At 37.6% G+C, this 20,779-nt stretch overlaps 1 pseudogene; it reads right to left on the reverse strand.

Moving 5' to 3' along the window:
- Nucleotides 1-612: 612 nt before the first annotated feature.
- LOC144634925 (uncharacterized) lies at nt 613-4,393 on the reverse strand (annotated as a pseudogene).
- Nucleotides 4,394-20,779: the final 16,386 nt, after the last annotated feature.

Consider the following 20,779-nt stretch of genomic DNA (forward strand, 5'->3'; position numbering starts at 1 on the left):
TAAATTTTTGCATTCAAACACCCCCGTGAGAATTAACGTGTAAAATTTTGAGAAGGATGAATAGATAGTATTTTTTTTTTTTTTTTTTTTTTTTTTTTTTTTTTTTAATTTAAACAAACATTACTCTGCATACATTACTCAGCATCACTCTAGTTATTACATTGCTCTGCTTATTGGATTAATCACCAGTGTTTATCACTAACTTATACTAACAGTCATTTACTAACGGTCACTAGCAGCGTAATGTTACTTACTTTACATTGCTAAGCAAAACATAACTTACAATACATCACAATACAAAATCACTATTCACTAGTTAAGCTTACTTGCCTGGTTGTAATTACTCGTAGTGCTATACAGAACGACACCTTAGTTACTTTCTATGGACACAACAAATTAAATTTAAGAGCAGTGTTGGTGGAAACAGGATAAGATTTTGGGCTTTGGTTTAGTGTGTCTGTCTCAAATGGCTAATTAAATCAAAAGAGGAAGTAAATAAAAAGTCTTCGCGGGAGACTCTGTGACTTAGGGAAGAGTGCATTTCTCTATTTGCCATTGTAATATAGCTTTTCTTTGAAATTCCTGCATGTCTGGTTTCTTGTCTAAACAACTTTTCACCAAGTGGAAGTGCTAATGGTGGATATTTACCGAGGCGCTAAGCGGCGAGGTAAATATCTTCAGCTGACAACCGGCACTGAGATGAAAAGTTGCTTTAGTATAAACCTAAACAGTGAGACAATAAAGCCCAAAAATGATGATTTTCTGTCTGTTTTGTCCCTGTCAACCTTGCAATTTCCTCGCGCATTTGCTCGGAAGTAAATTGCACTTGCTATACCGAGTTTCAGTAGCCAATCAGAGCGCGAACAGCGTCATCGTTTGTTTTAGTATATACTTATAAAGTATGACCTTCTAACTAAGAGCATTGCAAAAGAAAACAGTCCATAGGTAAGGTTAAAGAAAAACAGAATTGACTAAAACTAATTCTTTTTCCTTATTCTTACCAAAACACTTCTTACTAAATAAATTTAGAGTATCCGGAATGTCTCCTTCAGTTTTCTAAAGTACTTAATTCTAAATCCAAACAATCTAAGGGCTCAGTAACATGTAATTTGTCGAAAGTAATATTACTAGTCACAGTATTTTCTCGATCAAACTCCGGCTCCATATAAACGCCGAGACAAAACTAGGAAATTTTATAATAAACGTCGGCGGCGTTTGTTCGAGGTCCCACCGTTTATTTGAGGTCGACTTTTTTTTCTTGAATATCAGTGCTACGATAAATATTTCGTGCTGCTTTGTTAATTATAACAACAGTTCCAAGGGAAAAGGAAGTTGGTGACATTGCAGTATACAAAACTTGTACCCATTTCTAAAAAAGAAAAACGTTCGTTCATACTGTTATTGTTAGCGTGTTCTCTTTGCACAAATCGTGATTACAACGTACTAGTGACTTAGCAGTACTGTAAGTTTGGTTTTAATAATCGATTCTCGGAGAGCAGGCAGCAATTTATCGGACGAACTAAAAGGGAGAAATCGTGCCGCCTTGAAAAGCCAGCCTTCGGTCTCCAAGGAAGGTTAATAATAAATCAAGCCGAAAAAATAACAGAAAATTACACTACGTTAATACACGCCGGACCCCGATAAAACCCATGCCGCGTATAAACGCCGGATCAAAACTAGGAAAGTTTAATTTAACGTCGGTGGCGTTTAAATGAGAAAATACCGTAACTCATTTCTATTGAACACTAAACAAAAGAAACTGGCCTTTGCGTTACTTTTGATACTTCAAAATTGTTCGCAAGCTTCTTGCGATAAAAAAGAAAGTAAAGTACTGTAAAACAAATAAAGGAATAATTGGCAACAATTGTTTAAAGGAAATTTGGTAAGAACTCTGCTGATACATTTCTAGGAGGTTGAACATCGATTCACCCGTCGGTCTCGTCAAGCATCACCTCATAGAAACCTTGAGCTTATAATCTATTTGTTTAAAAGAAGTAAGGCTTTTTACACACTTTCTCAAGGGGTGTTTTGTTTAATTACTACCTTTGCTTGAATCCAATAGCTGCTGAGAATGCTAAGATTTCCTATTTTTCAATTAGTGGATCAATTGAAGACGTGGAGGCGCTAAGATAATCTTCAATTGTGATCTCAAAGTTTCCACACTGTTTCATCCCATCGGGTGCATAAGACGGGTCATCGGAAGCCTCATTGACAATCAAGGCCATTCCCTGGAGTTGGTGAATCTCTATGTGGCAGTGAAGAAACCACCAGCCAGGATTATCAGAAAGGAAATTGATGACAACGTAACCCCCAGCAGGAAGCATGAATGTGTCCTTTCTGATCGTATACTCATCGATATCAAATTCTTTGTGCTCCTTCCAACTTGGTCTGGTACATCTTTCTTGGTTGCAGCCCTCATTGTCACAGTTTTTGTCATCACAGTCTATATTACTGGTGTGCCCGGTATTGAAACCAGTTGTTTGGTCATATTCTGGATATCTAACATGAACAACATGAAATGTGTGGCCGTGGAGATGGAATGGATGAGCATTGTGTCTGACACCAATTGCTGAAAACACCATTTGTATAGTTTTGTTTTGTGGAATGTCTATGACATGGGCACATGAGCACGCGGGTGTAAATGGATTGCAGTTTGTCGTAAGGTTACATATTGTGTCATCTGCGAAAAACTTTTCAGGTTGGATTTGAGGAGGGGAGGACGGGAGTATGAAATTGCGACCATTCACTGAACTAGTGTCAGAGTCACCTTCAAAACTAAAATTGATGAAAAATGTGCAATTTTCGCAATCTTCCTCAGGATTTGCAACTGGAAGCTCGTCAGATGGAGTTGGTTCAAGTAAATGTAGGCTGTCAACATTGGTACAGCTGATGTTATATGATGGATGAAAGTCCTTGAATGGGCAGTTCACAGCTTTGCATGGTAGGGCTTCGGTGCATTGTCTGGGAGGTGACCTGTATTCTGTTGACGGTACGAGTATATCTGAATCACCTGAGTCCTCATCGTCGTGGTAGTGCAATATAGCCTCTGCCATATCTTCTAGTGACTCGTATGGTACGTCACCGTTAGTTTTATTAACCTCTAGAGTCTCAGCACGGATCCAGAAGTCCCCGCTGTCCTCTTTTGCATGAAGTAAAAAGTCATACCTCTCTCCGGAATGAATGATGATGTAATCAACGTGTTCTACAGACCGAATCCAGTAGCCGTCAGTACCCACCACAGTCAGTTTATGGCCATCAATGGAGAATCTGTAAGCATATAAAGTGTAGTCCTTGTGCTCCAACTAAGCGAAAGCGATATGTCTTTCCTGCCTCAACAGTAAATACACTCAGTCGTGTTTTGCGGTATGGAACATCAGCATGCCTTCCTTTGCCATTTATAAGTCCAGAGAAATACGGGACAGGCCCAACCCCTGCTCCATCAGCACTAACTGTATTTCTATACTTTTCATCATCTGGAGTAGGAACCTCGCCAGGTAAGGTGTCTGGATAGAACCCCACGCCACCTTGGACCTTGGATAACAGGTCCAAGCCTGTTTCTTCTTGCCAGTCTAGAAGCGATATGGTGTGCTTTTCTGGAAGGTCTTCAAATGCACCATGTCTTTGGAGTTTAGCTTTGATGTCATTCATTCTTTCGGGGTTTTCTCTAACTATGAGTGAACCATAGAAGCCATCTGTTCTCTGGTAAGTAAGTACCAGAAGGCCTGGCACGGTACAAATATGAAAAGCTCGATGAAGGCCCTATCTGACATTGAGTCACTTGCCCCACACCGTCAAAAAAAGGTGTTCCTCTTTGGTGCATTCCATACCAGTGAATTGAAATACCCTCAGTGGTAAGATTGTTGTGAACGTGAATAAAGACAATTTGCCCTTCGTGAACTATCATGGTAGGTCCAGGAATCTGCTCATTGACGGCTATCGCCAAACGGTACGTCTTACCATCAATAAACTGGGGATCAGTGCATTTGGTGCTGTCCAATGTAGAACATTCGCGATAAGTTTGCAGTGGCAGAGCTGTCCCGGAATCGCTGAAATAATAGGTCACTCCCTGTACTCCTCCCATAATAATCCCTGTAGTTTCATTCACTATCAATTTTTGATAGCTGGTGAAGGTTCGAATTTCGTCAATCTCAAGGTTAAATATGCAAACGTCTGCTTCTTCACTGCATTCACAACTTGAATCGGCATCAAAACAATTAAGGGTTTCATTCAGCATGTCTGAAGAGAAAAAATCACAACAGTGAGCTTATTCCAGGGAATTTAATTGTAGGTGGTAGCATAGAAGGCACAAAATTAGCCGCTTTTTTGGAGTGAAATCTCATTAGCGCGGGGCGGGATAAATTAGCGACGATGACCTCATAGACTCATGAATAAAATGCGGTGGATTTAATTTAATTGTGGGTGATGTCATGTTCTGTTTTTATCTTGGCTGGTATAACCCGTTTGACAGGATTCACAATATCGACTAATGCAGACTAATTAAACAAGCCTCGCATAAATTTAATACCACCGACATTATTGTTTTCGAACCATGGTTTTATACTCGATACGCTCATCATCATCATCATCATCATCATCATCATCACCTTTATTTACACACGATAGGGTTTAAAGCACAATGCTTGTGGGGTCGTGTATTATACTTAATATTACAAAATACTAATAAACTAATAGATTTCTAAATTACTACTAAATACTTATATACTAAATTGGATCGCAACAACTATAAAAATAATTAATTAACGCTTGAGTGAACTCACTGATAAAAGCGCTTAAAAATTTGTAATAGCAAAAACGTTTGTAAAATTCTTTCTCCTCCACCACCACAATTTTATTGTTTAACTCCACCACCACCATAAGAAGATGAAAGAAAAAATTGTTGTGCATGCATGCTGTTAGTTACAATTGCTAAAAGAGGCTTATGAAAAGACTAACCTTGGTCTCTAGATAAGTATTCGTCCTGTTAAAGAAATAAGTTGATCACATCAGTTTTACAAAAAGCAGCAATTTAGAAAATATAACAGTTTTTCCTTAAGAAATTTAACAAAGTACGGATAGGTACTGAGTTAAAAGACTCACCCAATCTTGAGCATCGCGGGCGACTGACACCACCAAAAAAACAAAACACTTCATAGTCTACGAGTAATGAATAAAAGAAATCAGTGCATTATCTAAAGATTTTTGTTTCTAAGTGCGTGCTGAGTCATGTTAAAACGTTTCAAGGCGGATATAAACCGTTTTTACGCCCTCACGCTGTCCACATGGGCTATTCCACCGCAAATAAGAATCCCAAATCAAGTTGAAGATGAGAGATGGGCAGCAATGAAGAACAGAGTTACATGGGTTGATGTTGTCTAATGCTTCAGACCCAGACCCTATGACACGAGGCTGCTACGCTTTGTACCTGTGGAGGCCTCCTAAAATGCCTGAACAAAATAAACACGGGCGATGGAAGCTATCGTGATCGCCCCAATCGTAGCAGACGTTAGCGATCGTCTCTATAATGTTCTCATATAATCGCCCCGATCTCAAGCAAACTTTTGGAAGCGACAAAGGCGATAGAAACGATCGGGGCGATCATATAAGAAACCGGCCTTTAGAGGTTGTCCACGTTAGAGCGGATAAGGCAAATTTCGGACCTTCATCGATTTGTCAAATATTTTCAGTAAAAGTCGACCATTATATCCCATAAACAAATATCGCATTTGTTTGGATCAAATCTTTTATTTTTATTTTTTAATTTGCGAGACGGTTTTCGCAGTACCCTCAAAACTATCCAATTTGCATTACAGTGAAACCTCGATATAACGAAGGGCCAATGGACTGGCAAAATTTGTTCGCTATAACGAGGTTCTTTCCCATACATTTTACTATTACTGGGGCGAAGAATATCGTTCGTTATATCGAGGACTTCGCTATATAGAGGTTCGTTAAATCGAGGTTCCACTGTAGTAGGCTCTATAAATTTAGCAGTAAATTGTCGATTAAAGCAGAATCATATAAATTAGCTATGTCACATAATTTTAAGTTCTTTGTATTGGCTGGAGGAAAATGGTGGGCTAAAACGATTTCTTTAAGTAGGAGGAAATATAACTTTAAACGCAACAAAATATTATTATTATTTCTAAGTTAACTGGTCCTTCAAAGGTCGGAAACGCATGTGAATTTAGCAACCGTTAGATCGCTTTTTGTAAACATGCCGAAAAGTATGGTGTCTTCGCCGTTTACCACAGAAAACACTGAAATCACTAATAATCTAAATGCAAAATTAGCTTAAAATCTTTACTTTGTCCTGAATGAACTCTTGGGGTTTCCGCATGAGGCGGATCGTGGCGAACAAAGGTCTCGAAAGCTCACTAAGGCTCACTAACTTAATTAGTATTCCATGTTAAATAATGTCTAACCGATGACGTTTGATGTATATAACGGCTACGTTTCTGGCGAGGTCTTACACGAGAATGAAGGTTTAGGGTTTGCATAATGACGCTAATATTCAACAAAAGATCATCAAGGGAGTTCCGCTGATGAAATCGCTTTCTCGAGCTTATGACTTCTTCACGTCTTAAAGTTTGCTTTCAAAGGCGTCAAAACACCAACATAGCAGCTGTGGTAACATAGTCGACGGCTCGTGTTTTCACAGCTTTTGCACGAGTTTTGTTAATTACCATGTTGCGTTATAATGGTAACCCAGCTAATTATAAATCCACCCAAAAAATTGACAAAACTGAAATTTTGAGCTTCAAATGTTGGTCCTTGTTGGTGATATAAATATATTATACTCGTTACAGAAAAAGAGGGTTTTCTTACATTGTGAAGCCAACTTTATTTTCAAAAGAGTTATGACTGAACCGAGTTGTCTTGACTTGCAGGAGATATCGCTGATAAGCCAGCAATGGCCTTTATATCGTCGAAACACGCCCTTTAATCACCGTTTAGCTTAAAACTCTCGCACGCTTTCATTGATCCTCGCCAATTTTAATTGTTGACAAAATGTTTCACTCGTCCATCTAATTGAAGTTACTGGCATACTCAGTTTTCGTTAATTCTCCGTGGTCCGTAGTTAAAGAAAATACTAAAATTACTAATAATCTAAATGCAGCATCAACTTAAAATCTTTTCTTTCTCCTAAGTGAACTCTTGGGGTTTCCGCATGAGAAGGATCGTGGCGAACAAAGGTCTTGAAAACAAGGCTCACTAATTTAATAAGTATTCAGTGTTAACTATACTTACCGATGACATTTAATGTATATAACGACCACGTTTCTAGCAAGTTTTCGCACCAAAATAAAGGTTTGGGGTTTGAATAATGACGCTAATATTCAACAAAAGATCATCAAGAGAGTTCCGCCGATGAAATCGCTTTCTCAAGCTTATGATTTCTTCACGTCTTAAAGTTTGCTTTCAAGGGCGTCAAAACACCAACATAGCAGCTGTGGTAACATAGTCGACGGCTCGTGTTTTCACAGCTTTTGCACGAGTTTTGTTAATTAAATACGAAATAAGTCAGAGAGAAAGAGAAAGTGAAAATTAGAAACAGCTGTTGTCAGACGTAATTTTGATTCTAAGAAAAAATGTTATTTTGTAGTTGCATGATTGAAAACGATTATTACAAAAACTATAAAAAGGAACCACTATATTCGATTTTTGAGTCATTCTCTTCCTACGGTTACATAAAAATAAGGCAAAACAATTTTAACAGAAAGTGTATTTTAAAATCCTATATAGTTTGTGGTGGCTTAGTTTAAAACATGGCGTTTTAACTTTTTAGTTAAGGACACCCATCTATGGTAGGTATAAGGTGGCTAACAACATTTTCCATTTTTTGGAATATCTATCTTTTATTTTGTTTTCTCGTCCAAACCGTTGCAGCTGACGATCTCAAAAATGGCAGGTTAGAAGACAAGCTACTATAGTTGTAATTTTGCCTGTTTCTTAACAGAAAGTGTATTTTAAAATCCTATATAGTTTGTGGTGGCTTAGTTCAAAACATGGCGTTTTAACTTTTTAGTTAAGGACACCCATCTATGGTAGGTATAAGGTGGCTAAAAACAGTTTTCCATTCTTTGGAGTATCTATCGTTTATTTTGTTTTCACATCCAAACCGTTGCATCTGACGATATCAAAAATGGCAGGTTAGAAGATAAACTACTGTAGTTGTAACTTTGCCTGTTTCTTCAAAGACCATGTTGCGTTATAATGGTAACCAAGCTAATTATAATTCAACCCAAAAAATTGAAAAAGCTGAAAATTTGAGCTTCAAATGTTGGTCCTTGTTGGAGATATAAATATTTTATAATCGTTACCGAAAAGGAGAGTTTTCTTATTTAGTGAAACCAACTTTATTTCCAAAAGAGATATCACTGAACCGAGTTGTCTTGACTTGCAGGAGATATCGCAGGTAAGCCAGCTATAGCCTTTATATCGTCGAAACACGCCCTGTAATCACCGTTTACCATAAAACTCTCGCACGCTTTCATTGACCCTCGCCAACTTTTAAGTGTCGACAAAATGTTTCACTCGTCCATCTAATTGAAGTTACTGGTATGCTCTATTTTCGTTAATTCTCCATGTTCCGTAATTAAAGAAAATACTAAAATCACTAATAGTCTAACTGCAACATTAACTTAAAATCTTTTCTTTGTCCTGAGTGAACTCTTGGGGTTTCCGCATGAGACGGATCGTGGCTAACAAAGGTCTCGAAAACAAGGCTCACTAACTTAATAAGTATTCAGTGTTAACTATACTTACCGAAGACGTTTAATAACAGCCACGTTTCTAGCGAGGTCTTACACCAGAATGAAGGTGTAGGGTTCGAATAATGACGCTTATATTCAACAAAAGATCATCAAGAGAGTTCCGCTAATGGAATCGCTTTCTCGAGCTTATGACTTCTTCACGTCTTAAAGTTTGCTTTCAAAGGCGTCAAAACACCAACAAAGCAGCTGTGATAACAGAGTCGACGGCTCGTGTTTTCACAGCTTTTGCAAGAGTTTTGTTAATTAGATACGAAAAAAGTCAGAGAGAAAGAGACAGTAAAAATTAGAAACAGTTGTTGTTACAAGCAATTTTGATTGTAAGAAAAAAAATGTTATTTTTTAGTTATATTATTGAAGTCGATCATTACAAAAACGATAAAAAGAAACCACTATATTGGATTTTTGAGTCATTCTCTTCTTACAGTCACACAAAAATAAGGCAAATCAATTTTAACAAAAAGTGTATTTTAAAATCCTATATAGGTTGTGGTCGCTGAGTTAAAAACATCGCGCTTTAAATTATTAGTTAAAGACACCCATCTATGGTAGGTATAAGGTGGCTGAAAATAGTTTTCCATTCTTTGGAATATCTATCCTTTATTTTGCTTTCACGTCCAAACCGTTTCAGCTGACGATCTCAAAACTGGCAGGTTAGTTGATAAGCTACTGTAGTCGTAACTTTGCCTGTTTCTTCAAAGACCAAGTTGCGTTATAATGGTAACCCAGCTAATTGTAATTCAACCAAAAAAATTGACAAAGCTGACATTTAGAACTCCAATTGTTGGTGCTTGTTGGAGATATAAATAAATTATACTCGTTAACGAAAAGGAGAGTTTTCTTATATTGTGAAACCAACTTTATTTCCAAAAGAGATATGACTGAACCGAGTTGTCTTGACTTGCAGGAGATATCGCGGGTAAACCAGCTATGGCCTTTATATCGTCGAAACATGGCCCTTAATCACCGTTTACCTTAAAACTCTCGCACGCTTTCATTGACCCTCGCCAACTTTTAAGTGTCTACAAAATTTTTCACTCGTCCATCTAATTGAAGTTTCTGGCATGGTCTGTTTTCGTTAATTCTCCGTGGTCCGTAGTTTAAGAAAATACTAAAATCACTAATAGTCTAACTGCAACATTAACTTAAAATCTTTTCTTTGTCCTGAGTGAACTCTTGGGGTTTCTGCATGAGACGGATCGTGGCGAACAAAGGTCTCGAAAGCAAAGCTCACTAACTTAATAAGTATTCAGTGTTAACTATACTTACCGATGACGTTTAATGTATATAACGACCACGTTTCTAGAGAGCTCCAAATGTTGGTGCTTGTTGGAGATATAAATAAATTATACTCGTTACCGAAAAGGAGATTTTTCTGAAGCCAACCATAATGTTTTAATCACTTTTCTTGTTTAGTAAGGCAGCATGTTTGCCAAAGACCCGGGCAATGAAAGCCATATAGGTTTAGTAAGTTGACAATTAAAAGCTTTTCAAACTCGTTCTTATACTAAAATAAAAACTGCAACTGAAAGACCGATCGTTGATTCATTTTCTGCGGATTTTGATCCCTTGAGCTAGAAGGCCATCAATACAACTATTAAATGAATATCCAAGGTTGGTTGAGTATAACTGGTATGACCAGGTCAGTACAATGGACGAATGCTTGTATAGACGACCTTTAACTTTATGGGTTAATGTTTAAACTTTCAACTCTTGGCAAACCTTAGCATTCCACATGCAGAAACTGTCCTTGATGTATATTTCTTTGAATAAAACTTATGTATATGCTAGTTTTGAGTAAAAACAATTAATTGTACATGTTGTGAAGCGCTGTTCTTAGTGCGAATGTTTGTCGATCTGAGGAACTGAAAGATTTTATTTTCCTTGGTAGCTCAATTTTGTATGTTTTTGTCCTATCGTTCACATAGTTGTGCGCTCACTTATAGAATAAAATCGTGCTTTGCTGGTTTTACAGTTCACCAGGCAAGCGCCAAAAGGTTTGGCCGTTAAATCTTAATGTTCAAGGGACATGCGAAGGTCGCCTCGATCATCAGTTTTCCGTATGAGGCCCTGCCATCGGGGATCCCCGTGTCGCTGCTTTATCGCACTTCCCGTCGCTGTCGGTAGTTGAATTGAAGCAAAATTGCCCGTCCTCGTCGGAATTTAAGTTTTTCCATAAGGTTTGTCGTTTGTCGCGATTTTAATTTATGTGCTGTCCCTACTTCTTGGGCCATGTCGCTTGTCGCGAATTTACCCCGGCAGAGCCTCATATAAGGCTTTTCGCTTTCTGTATCATACTCTCCCATCTTTCTGCGTCAACCACAGCTCGATAGACGTACGCTTTTTACGAACCAATTCTCAAATTTTAAAGCTAAATTACAGCGGGCTTTTCAACAAATTTAGACTGCAAAACAGTCGTTGGAAAAAGCGCTTATCGAAGGCGCGAAGCTCCGAACGTTGAGGCGCGCACTCACAGTTTTGACATTGGCTCCAGACCTCTCGCTCTCGTTCCAAGCCCGAGCGCCGGCGTTCTCAAAAGATACGACTGTTTTGCAGTCTAGAACAAATTCGAAGACATGATTACAGAATTATAGGAAAGAATTATTCTGCTTGTCTGTTAACTCGCTACCTAGTTGTTCATTCGGCGTAAACTCGTATTAAGAAGGAGATAACAATGCCTTAAAAATTTGCAAAAATGTTTATTGTTCTTTTAATTTTAATTGTCACATCTGCCAGTATCATCTTATTACTTACTCGTCGCTTAAATTAAGAAAAATCGTTTTTTGATTATAGTAGAAAGAAATGGCCATAATTGAGAAGAATGGTCGAGATTATTTTCAAGTCTTCTTCTTGACAAAAGAAGCCCAGATTCCATTCCAGTAAGTAATATGCCATTCTAATCTTGGAGAGTTTACAATGGGCACTTAAAATTAAACAATGGGTGACCATCGATTAAAATTTGTCTTCCTAGATCGTCGGTAGTAGAAGGTTTTATCGAGTTTGATCCGTTGGAAAATCGTTATCGGTCGAGAGCATCGTTAACACGCAGAACTGGTGCGCAGCGACCGTTTTCCGATAACACGAGCGCCGAAGACGGGAACCCGTAGGGAGGTCCAGGGCACGTTCCCTCGGGAAGCGTTTTAGGTATAGCTCCCTTACGTGCATTCCCGGGTATTTTGAGTCGTTCGGACAAGATGTTGACCGATTTCCGTGAATTCGAAACGGTGGAAACCGGTCTGGTTCCGCGCCTGTTTGTAGTCTTCTTACTACAAGCACCGTTTATGAAAATTGCAGAATTGCTGTCGTAGATATCCGTCATGATGAAAATCAAAAGAACTAACTTTTGTCTTTACAAGACCGTATTACGGGACCAGAACAAAACAGGATACAACTTGTGATATTATCTTTAGGATGAGACGAGTATACACATGACTTTTTGGAAGTGACGTCCAAATCAGACATTGCCGTTTTGAACAAGTTTGGAAGCGTTCACATGTTTAAAGTCATTCTTCAAAATCTCTTTTAAAATAATTAAAATATATTAGAAAAAGAAAATTTCTTGACTGGTGAAACTTTTTTGAGCCGATATAATCTTAGCTTATCTGCACAAGCAATGTTCTCGACTGATGGAATTTTCTTCAGCTTTCTTGACACAGAAAAGTATGATCTTCTCAGACCAATTTTTCCAACGCATTGAACGCTATTCCCGATGCAGTACCCATTACAAAATTCTCGAAGGGTGCGTGGATTTGCATATCGCTAGCGGGAATGATATCTTGGCTTATATACTAGTTGTCATTTGTGATCGGTTTCAGGTACGCTCTGACAGCATTTTGGTAGAAGTATTGCGGTGGATCTTAGCATTTCTGTTTAAAAATACAAGTTTTCGTGCGACATTTTTCCTCTACGAAATTGAATTTTTTACAGGAATAGAAAAACATTCAGCTAGAAAAACACGATATCTAGCTGACCAAACAGTTGTTAAGTAATAATCTCATTAAACACAACTTAAGGAATAATAAATTAGCAACACTGTGTGTCTTACTCAGCCGAATTTTTAGTTGTATTTATAACAAAGATATAATCATTATTAGTAATAAAAGAAGGGGAACAGTACGAAACATATATAGGAAATAGATATAAACACTTTCTAAAAATCGTGACAGCTTGTAAATTCTTGTAAAAGCAATGCCGTTGTCAAGACTGCTAAAAGTGTTTTCGCATAACCCTAGACTAAACAATGAGCGGAAGTCACGGACAACTTCGAGACAATTATTCACTGGAAATGTTATCAACAAACTTTTGCATATCCCACAATACTCAATATGTTTTATTAAATCACTGTTCTTTTATTAGCAAGGCTGCATATTTGCCAAAGAAAGTCAGTTAGGATTAGTTAAACATAAGAAGGTCGCCTCGATCATCCCAGAAAATCAGTTTCCATATAAACATGTAAATAAGGCTTTTCGCTTTCTGTATCATACTCTCCCATCTTTACCCTGGGTGCCGCCGCAAAATTAAAAAAAAACCTCTGGCACCAAGGGTATCCCATCTTACACCCACAGCTCAAAAGACGTACTCTTTGTACGAACCAATTCTCAAATTTTAAAGCTAAATGACAACGAGAATTTAAACGAAATCGAAGAGAATAACTACAGAATTGTATTATGAGGAAAGCCTTGAGACGTATTTTTACCATTTGGTGGCCTGAGAAAATTCGCAATGAGGAGCTGTGGCAGCGAGGAGATCCAGAACCAGTAGGCAGGTAGATTCTAAAGAGAAAATGGGGCTGGATTGGCCAAATCCTGCGGAAAGAACCAAGCAACATCACTCGCCAGTCCCTGACTTGGAACTCCCAGGGGAAGAGAAGGAGAGGTCGACCCAAAAACAGCTGGCGACGCGACACAGATGCAGGGCTTAAGATAATGGGTTACATCTGCAGGCCCCGCTCTTCCGCTCGCTTCGCTCGCGTAACCCCTTTAGTCACCGAACGAGTAGACATCGTGCAATTTCTAATAAATTATTTTCTTCCTCGGAGTTTGAGGGTTGCCACGTCTTCGAAAAGAGTACAACGTATCAATTTCACAATTTCAACTACTGGGACACCAGTAATTGTCTTTACCCTAAAAAATTAATATGTTTCCTGATGTTTTTCTCGTATGCTAATTCCCAGCTTCCACAAAAGCGTGATTGTAATCAATCAATCAATTTATTAATAGCTGCGATCACATCTACGACGTAACTTAAGCTTAACTGTAGTTAGTCTCAAGTTAGGTGACGTCATACCTAACTATAGTTAGTGCTTTCGGTCGCCTTTGCGGTCACACCATAGCCTGCATGCAGAACAGGCGGATTATTTTTCGGGGGGATTTTGCGAGTCGCGAAGCGCGAGACCGAGTCGCTTCGCGCTCGTTAACTATAGTTAGTTCTGATTAGCTTCTGAATAATTTCGAATTTACATTAATTACTTCATGGCAGCTCTTGTTGTTGATCGGTGTCTAGTTGTTCCTCTATTTTTACTTCTATTTTCTACTTTTGCACAGTATCTCGGCGTTGAAGAACATTAAATGAAGTAAGGATGCTAGAAGCCGAAGAATTAAAGCTTTATTTTTGCTAAAATTAGTGATATGTTATTTCTTGGCATGTTGTTTTTCTTTTTTTCCCTTCCTTTCGCGCTTTGTTTTGCATATTTATGTTCATCTCGCAAGTGAAAGAATTGTCGCATTCTGATTGGTTTTTTGTTTGTAAACTTAAGACTCACCCATGAACCCTGCTTGGGTAGACACCGCGGCAAAACGCACTGCGCATGAGTGGAAAATTAACATCCGGTCAGTTTTGTATTTCCGGTTGACTATGTAATCCAGTCGCGTAAATACAAAATTCCCGTCGCGCGAAGTTCAAACACAAAACTTAAGAAATAGCAAAGAAACTTAAGGAAAATAATAGTCTAATTCAAAAGTTTATTTATTTTTGTAGCTTCATACTTTTGCACCATAGGGTTTCCTGCTTGCACCAACATTGAAAATGATGCTTGAAGTTTACAGGCCGCAAGCGCTCGACAATCGACAGCGGCAATTTCGTTTTGACTGTGTCTATCACTTTGCCCGCTTTAATTGCTCGCAAATTAAGGGGCGACAAATGAGAAAGAAAAACAACATAAAACCAAAATAAAGAACCACTGAACTTTTAAGTTTAGGCTTTCGATAATTCTTGCCTTCACTGAGAAAGAAAACAACATTTGCTCAGTGTTTGCTTGGTTCAACATGAATGAATTGAGTCTTCGATACTCCCGGACTACCTGGAGTTTTTTGCTGGATTGAAAGCTGTTAGCCGAGAAGCTAAACAAGTTTAAATTGTGTTTCCATTCAAGACAAAGGCAATTTCCTCACAAGGTCAAATATTCGTCTATTTGGCGGATGTTTTCCACATTTCCAGTCCGTGTGGCTGCCTCACGCGCGAACATGAAACTTGCAGATTCGCACATGGCGTTCAATTTACCAAACTTTCAAACTATCGTACCGGTTATCTCTCCTCAATCTAAAAGGAAAAGCAGAATCAAAGTCTAGTTTAAAAACTTGTTTAAACCAAAAACCGAATAATTAAAAATCGGACCTCACTACCGGGTGTTATTTTTAAAAATACTTAAAAAAGTTTTTATACCTCTGCTGAACGAAAAACAAACGAAGCGACGGCGTGCTGTACATACATACATACATACATACATACATGGTTTATTTGATAAAGCAGGTTACAAAATAATTGGCAAGACGTTAAGTCCTGATGTGGACCTGCACTATCTAAAATAATAAATTACAATAAGATCCTATATAATACATGATCCAAAATTTATTTACAATATCTGAATAAATAATGATAGGTAAAATAGATGAATTAATAACAATATACAGTAAAAAGATAAATAAATGAATAAATTAAAAATATATGAAGTCCAGAGATTTGTTAGAAACGCAGCAGGACGCTTTAGTGAAACTGATAGATTTTAAGAGACTCTTATTTGCCTTAAGTTTTTTCTTGAAAGAATCAAGGTTAGAGCAAGACTTGATGTCATCGGGAAGGAGATTCCAAGATAGAGCAGCACGATGTTTAAAAGAAGATCTTCCCACTTCTGTTCTTGGTCTATCAACCTCAACATTTAAGGATTTTCTAAAGTTATAAGTAGACTCGGGTTTCACTAGTAAGTCCTTTAGAGGATCGATGCTATTTCCATGGTAAATATTGTGCGTAATAACTAGAAGTCTCTTAATGTAAAATGAAACAATTGGGTTCCAATATGGAGCGTTCCTGATGTAATCACTATGGATGTAATGCGGTAGACTATTAATAATTCTTGTTGCTCTCAAATGAATTCGGTCTATATCATCTAACAAAGCTGGAGAACAAGATCCCCAGACTGCAATACCATATAGGACACTGGGGATGATTGTTTTATAATAAATAGTTTCCAAGACTGGTTTTGGTAGGAACTTTATCCGTTTTAAGACTGCGACTTTGTTACTGAAGGACTTACAAACGTTCCCGATGTGTTCATACCATGATAGCTTGTTGTCGATTGTTAACCCAAGACATTTGGATGATTGTTTGTACTCAATAGTGCTACTGCCGTAAGTCAAACGTCGCAGGGGACCAATAAAGCTCTGTCTTGAAATTATCAGGGCTTCCGTCTTCGATTCGTGGGCTATTAATCTGTTAGACTGACACCAGGTGTATACCTGGTCTAAAATGGATTGCAGTGTCAGGATGATATTGTCGATGTCCTTGCCAATTGTGTAAATTGTGGTATCATCAGCAAACATGAATACATTACCACTTGTTATCGATTCAGGAAGGTCGTTTACGAAGATTGAAAATAATTTGGGCCCTAATATTGAGCCTTGGGGGACTCCAAACGTAATGGTTTTGGGCTCGGACTGATATTCTGATAATTGGACAAACTGCTTACGTGCAGACATATAATCATCAAGCCAGGAAAGCAGGTCACCTGATACACCAATGGCTTTTAGCTTTTCTTGTAGGATAGTATGGTTCACAGTGTCAAAAGCTTTCCGAAAATCGATAAAAAGGACACCCACTTTCTGGCCCTTGTCCAGTGCATTTCTCCAAGTCTCTGTTAAATGAAGTAAAAGGCTCTCAGTTGAATAATTTTTTCGAAATCCCCATTGGTTGTTGCATAATAAACCTTGTGTATCCATATGGTTGTTTAAGGTGTCGCTCACAATATCTTCCAAGATTTTTCCTGGGATACTGAGAAGGGAGATAGGTCTGTAGTTGTTTGCGTCTGTTGGTGATCCTTTCTTAAATATGGGATTGACACGTGATAATTTCCAGCTGGAGGGGAAAGATGCATCTCTCACACTCTTCGTAAAAATCGGTAATAGACTGTGGATGACAGAGTCGCCAATTATAGAGAGGTCCCTTGGAGAAACATGGTCAGGACCGGTAGCCTTCTTGGGGTTAGCAGCCTTTATCAGTTTGTTTTTGTTTTTGTTTGCTGTCATTTTTTAGGCCGAAGTGTTAGGTTAAATAAATGTAGAGCTGAAAACAATTAAAGCTAAAAAATACACAAACATGCAACCAATTACTGGATAGGAAAGTATGAATTTTATTAATAGTCAAGGTTAATCGATCAAGAAAAACTGGCAAGTAAAACTCTGCCTTCTCGCCTTGTGTGATAAACCTTAGCTAATTTAAGCTCATCTGCTGCTCAAATTCAGAATCAAAGCCTCAGCGAATCCACGACTTACCTTTTCTAAATCTATCGAGTATTGTTTCGGTCATATTTAGTTTGTAATCCATGACAGCAGATTAAAACACCGCAATTCACAAAGCAAAACAACTAGAACGTGGGCCACGACTGACCTTGAACCGAAAGCGTAGCGACTAGCGAGTGAAGCCCGTTGAGTGACTGGAAAGATGACCGGAAGTGCTAAATTCAGCGCATGCGTAGACGTTCTGCCGCAGTGTCGCTTGGGTATAACTATAGTTAGAGTGGACAGAGAAATAGCTAACTATAGTTAACGCCGTCTTAACAAAAGTTAACAGTCTAGACGTGACCGCAGCCAATTTCATGGCGCGGGATGAGGATGCCCTCTCTATCCGAACCAGAGGCTCATGTTAAAACAATAATTAAATACATTATAAAAACAATGGGAACTAGTATATGTAAAAAATGATAAAAATAATTAAAAATTTAAAAATAGCTAGATTATAATATCTTATGAGTGAAAAGTTTTAAAATGGAAAAATGCTTTAACCCACCCACACTAATTGTTACACCCAGGATAAAAAACTTGAAAAATGATAATTATGCTAAAAATAATTAAGTCGCTAAATTCTATGAGATACAATAGTTACATTTGCAACTAGTCTTTAAGTTAAAAAAGTCAAATATTTTCATAGTTTTTCGAAAGTCTCTCAAGTAATCAGATTGTCTAACGTGAGAAGGAAGCTGGTTCCATAAGTGAGTTAATTTGTAGGTAAAAGAGTTGTGGTAGAAGCGATTGTTGTAGGACGGTTGCACAAGATTAAAGCCACTGTTCCGTAAGTTGTAATGAGAATTGCGATGTTGAAATAAGTTGGAAATTTTGCGTGACTCCTCAGTTTTAATCAGTTGCAATCAGCTTTTCCATAGCTTGAGCGTTTGCGTACGGTAGCTGTTATAAATGTGATGAAGCTAATGCTTTCGACTCAAATGTTTAGTCCTCAGGGCTAGCTTGAAACTTTCAACGAAATGTTTTAAAACCCATTCATCCCTGCATGTTTTACAAGCTTTTGTTTTACTTTCAAATGGGGGAGAAACAATGTAAATTGGCTCCCCAAAATTAATATAATTTTTCTAAAGTAGAGTGAATAAATAAAAGATATCCGAAAAAGGATTCAGTGCATTCACACCTTCGGATAACGCCACGAAATTAATTTAAGAACTCAAGCAAGGCAAAGTTTGTTTTGTACACAACTATTTCAATGCATGTTTTATATCATTTTACATGCCTTTTTTTCGGCTTTCAACCCATGCCATTTTTTTTCGGGCAAAAAGTTCTCCGCCCCCCAGGACCGATGGTGCCCGTACGCCTATGCTTCTTCGAGATGGATATTTTTGAAGATGAAAATTACGTGATTTAATTCAAGATGGAATCATTTAAAAGTTTAACAAAAACAACGGATTACGTTATTTTCTATTGAAGGATTTCGTTTCATTCAAACTTGAAATTTATGACAAGATGATAATAAAATAACATCTTAACGTCTCTTCGTGACTTTAAGCCCGATAAAACACTCCTGCTCGTTGTTTTTTTCACCTTGCGAAATTTTTGCTTAACAAAAAGCTAAACAAATTATAGCTTTCACATTTAAAGTTGCGAGGAAATATAATTTCTTACAAAGTAATGTCCTTGTTTGGGTAAAAATTGTCAGTAATCTATTAACATCAGGTTCTTTCAAATTCCGAAGAAGCAAGACGCGATAAAAAGGAAACCAAATTCGCTCATTTCTGTTTTCTATGAACCTTAATACATTGCAGACTAACCAAGATGTAAAAAGCTCACAAAAAAAAATATTAAGTGACAATGTCTCTAAAAGCGCTCCGTTGCATTTCGGGTCGGAAAAAGGTTTTCCCTCAAGCTTTGCCCAGTGAACTATCTTAGGTTGTAACTAAATGCAACGACTTGAATTTTTGGAAATACGTTATATTTTTTTTAGAGCTCTCGAAATTGAAGACTGCAAAAGGCCTCATTTTGAGCGTGGCTAGAACGAAAAATTGCATAATTAAGTTGACGAGCTCGCCGCTCAAAAACTACCAAATGCAGCAAAATATTATTCTTCTTTCCTTCAAAGGTTGGAAACGAATGTTAATTTTGATATATTAATTGACAATTTGTTCGGTGTGTGTTTGAACTGCAAAAAAGTCTCATGGATTTTATTTTTGGTTCGGAGTGAAGTGCAGTGTAACATTAAGTGAAAACGCGCGCGAACATACGCTCGCAGAGGTGTTAAAAAGTATGAATAAAACGATTTCATTTAAAAAAGCAAATTTTGCCAAAAAGGTGCTTTTACGGAGAAGCTGTACCTAGTTAGACCTAAAAATAACGAAATGAAAAGTACAGGCTAAGAAACATTAATGACTAATTATTAATATATATACTTATACCAAACATACGCTTGCAGAGGTGTTAAAAAGTATGAATAAAACGATTTCAATCTAAGAAGCAAATTTGCCAAAAAATAAGTGTTTATTCGGACAAGCTGCACATAGCTAGACCTAAAAAGAACGAAAAGAAAAGTACAGGCTAAGAAACTTTAATGACTAAATATTAAACGTTGATGAAATCTCGGCTAATAATCTAAAAATCATCTTTATGATCTAAAAGATATCTTAAAGATTTAAAAGATCTTAGACAGTTTTTCAATTAACCTTTTCAACAAATTGGTGGACTCCTATTGATGTCGGCGTTTCTTGACGTAAGGTGATCACTTGAAAAAGCCATTGCGCACTTCGTTAAGTTCAATCTGAACGAAAATACATTTACAGTCCTATGGTAAACAAGTTTTCAAATTTTATCGCAAGAACAATCAACAGAATGGCTGAATTGTGATTAGATACGATTCCCTGTACTAATTTTAGTTTCAGACATCTCTTTTTTCGATCAGGGAATTAATTCTTGGCAGCTGCTGCGGGTTGCCCTATTCCCACAAACGATCACTCAACAACTTGAAACCACAACTGTAGCTTTTCAGGCTATTTTTTAGGTGGGAATTGGGGTGGAAGGGGTGTTGGGGGTGGTGGATGCATATTGACCTGGTAATCATTCAGTAAATACAGTGGGATTCGTAAAATTCGCTTTATCACTTATTTAGTGCAGAATGATGTCAACTTTGCTGGCCGCCATTCGTGTGCGTAAGAGTCTACAAAATATGACAAGAATTATATAGTGTTACTTAAGGTGTTAGTGATGAGTTCTATATATAGTTTATAAAATTTGATTTTGTAATCT

This window comes from Oculina patagonica, chromosome 13 (genome assembly GCF_052425735.1).
Source record: "Oculina patagonica isolate OP01 chromosome 13, crgOcupat, whole genome shotgun sequence".
NCBI classification, from domain to species: Eukaryota; Metazoa; Cnidaria; class Anthozoa; order Scleractinia; family Oculinidae; genus Oculina; species Oculina patagonica.